The sequence below is a fragment of the Etheostoma cragini genome, chromosome 14, assembly GCF_013103735.1.
Source record: "Etheostoma cragini isolate CJK2018 chromosome 14, CSU_Ecrag_1.0, whole genome shotgun sequence".
Lineage (NCBI taxonomy): Eukaryota > Metazoa > Chordata > Actinopteri > Perciformes > Percidae > Etheostoma > Etheostoma cragini.
The window spans coordinates 24,248,560-24,251,643 of NC_048420.1; the positions used below are offsets into that span (position 1 = coordinate 24,248,560).

General features: G+C 40.0%; 1 protein-coding gene across 1 annotated transcript in view; it reads right to left on the reverse strand.

The window, feature by feature from the left end:
• The window catches only part of LOC117957217 (collagen alpha-1(XIV) chain-like), a 146,732-nt gene extending 144,062 nt beyond the window's left edge, over positions 1-2,670 (reverse strand). The window contains exons 1-2 of the mRNA XM_034892813.1: positions 2,535-2,670; positions 1,854-1,969 (exon numbers count right to left, since the gene is read on the reverse strand). The gene's annotated coding sequence lies outside the window, so the exon portion shown is untranslated. The remainder of the gene's footprint in view (positions 1-1,853; positions 1,970-2,534) is intronic.
• Positions 2,671-3,084: the final 414 nt, after the last annotated feature.

Here is a 3,084-nt window from a genome sequence, read left to right on the forward strand (position 1 = left end):
GCTGTGTTGCTGCGAGGTGGCGTTATCTTCCTCGACAGGTGCACGTCTGGCTACGGCGTACGTCTGTGTCTTCGTCTTCGCGTACCTCCGTGCGTAGCATTGGAAAAGATTTAACACAGAAGTACAAAACCCTCTGAAGACACTTGGACCAGTTCTGTGTGTTCAGCCACACACAAACTAACAGTTACTGTATTACTTTAATGTAACTATATCTCAAAAACACGTCTCATTAAGTTAAGAAGAAGAAGAAGAAGAAGAAGAAGAAGAAGACCTACTGTCCTTTAATAATCCCCACAGGGAAATAGGAAAGACTTTTTTTTATTATTTAGTTTGTTTTGTTATAACTGTTTCCCCTGATTGTTCCCTGTATCTGTCTTTTATTGTGTGTAAAGCGACCTTAAGAGCTCAGAAAGGCGCTGTTAAATAAAATGTATTATTATTATTAGTATTATTATTATTATTATTATTATTAGTATTAAATTACATTTTGTCTGCATCAACAAATTTGTGAAATGTTTTCAATATGGGTGAGTGGAGATATGAATAGACATCCATCTCTAGTAGGAGAGCCACCGCTTGATGACGTTCAGACTAAGATCAGATGTTATGACCCCCCAACCCCCCCACCCCCACACCCCCACCCTGCCCCCCCCATCAAAGCCCTTCCGAACTGATGTCCCATTGGTGTCCAGTTTTAATTCATCCTTTTTGGATTAAGCTTCAAAATGAATGTCTTTCAAATAAAAGTGTCTTTTGTTACTTCTGATATATGATCATAATACTAACAAGTTCTCGCTATACTTGCAGATTTACACAGAAACTATTTGAGCATCAATGTACACTCATTTAAAGTAAAAGACTCCAAGCACAACAAGTCAAAAGATATGACTGTCACATCCTCCTCGCTGCATCAAACATAAAGCGTATTAATACTCCATGCAGAAGACCGGAGGTGCAGTGAGTTACACAGCTGGGACTAAATAAAGAGCTTCATTTAGGGAAGATATGGCAGGACTACAGATGTGTTTCTGTAAACAACTGGAGGCAACTGTGTGTCCATTAACACATCTGCATCTAGTGTTTCCTCAGAAAAGACCCATTAGATGGGTAATGACTCAAAAACACACCCTTTGTTTCTAACTAGTACTGCAGCCAAATCTTAATGTCTGGCAATTTCTCAATAATTTTTCAAAATGACATTTACAACTTGGCATTTTCACCATGTCAGCGTTAAGACAAGCTGTGCTCGTGGTAATAAAAAACACAATTAGGATTAAAAAAAATAAAATAAAAAAGGTGTGTGGAGACAGAGCATCCCTGTCTCAGTGGAAGAGAAATCACTCCAAATGTCCATGAACCGTCCCCTCAGGCCCCTACAGCGGGACTATAGGGAGTTTATGGTGATATTAACACGCCGCGGGCTATGTCTAATCCCTGCAATAAACTTGTAACGTATCGGCTTCTATATAAATTAGAGCCCCATTGTTGACTCCTTCATGCCTCTAACTTGCATCAATAAAAGCTCCTTTACGGCTGGTGCCTGTGCATCTACACCGGATCAATCACTCACTGGAAGTAGCTTTAAATTCAGCGGTAAGAACCGCTTGTTGCACTCAAATCACGCACGAATCATAAAATACATCATTCCCAATTCACTTTTAGATTACCGTAAACAAAAAAAGGTGCGCAAGTTTTTTTTTCCCTAATTGAAATGAGCACAGGTGAGCTCTGCACGTTGCGCCATTGCACGGGGAAGCATGAGGTAGACATGAGGCAAACCTCCCCGGATCTAAGAGCTGGGTTCGGGGTTTTTTGCAGGTGTGAGAGCGTGAATAAAAGATCAGGTTTTGTACCTTCTCGGATCAGATGGTTCCCGGCTCCGGACAGCTGGATGGGAAGCTCGCTATAGTCCTTCCCCCCCAAAGCGACTCTGATCCACAGTGTTCAGCAACTCTCCGCTCCCTGGACCCTGTCGACCGCCGAGACAAGTCACACCGAACGATGCAACACACTTCCGGTCGCAACCTTCAAAATAAAAGCAGACAACACAGAATGTTTAAAAAAAAAATCTATACATGCGTCGAAAGTGTTGGGAGGAAAAACAAGAACATGTCTATTAAACATCGAAAAGGCTACAAAGACGAGCTAAAGCATCCATTAGTAATTAGTACAGCAACTTATCTCTTTACATTTCTACAATAATTGCTAAAAACGTTCACATCTAGCATAGTGTTTAAGGTCTTCATGTTACGTTAGCTAACTTCAGACATACGTTGTTTTACAGTGAAATAATAATATCCTACCTTAAAGCATGGTTGCATTGCTGAAATTTGGATTCATCAATGTGGAATTTAGCTTTTATTAACATCAGGTTAATACATTTTACAACGTAAACAATCGCGGATAAAGCGTCAGACACGAAAGGAAAAAGGGACACAAACTGTAACTAACGTACAGAGTTGATAGGGACATCTGGACAATGAATAAATCACCTTTTCCTAAATAAATTAACAATTTTTCTCACACATTCTCACCGGAGTTGTGTGAATATTTGTCCACCTGTCCAGTTGACACGACGCCATTTTCAGTCACCTTTTGATATATTCCTAGCTAACTTCATTAAGTTGACACTCTACAACTAATTTTAATTGAACATGTAGGTACATTACAAACGATTCTTCTTTTCTTGTTTGGAAAAAAGACGTTAATGGCGGGGGAACCGTTAGCTAGTTAGCTAGCTAGCTTAAACAACTAGCTAGCTATCTAGCATAGTTACGTTACAAGTTACATAAGCCGCGCTACTGTTCTGCTAGCTTGAATAACGTTAAACTAGAGTTTCTAGCTAACTCTTAGCTATGGAAAGAAGACGTCTGGCCGACCAATTGGTCTTCAAGGTTGAAAGAAGAAAGGGCGTCTCTGTTCATGATGTAAAAAATATTTACATTTTCCGAAGTTTGACAAGGATAACTCCCCTCAACATTAACGGTTTATTGGTTAAAATCTAGTTCATCAACGTCTTCGAACAGCGCATGCCCGGTCTTCCTATACATCAATGCGCATGCGCGACTTACTCAAACTTTATTT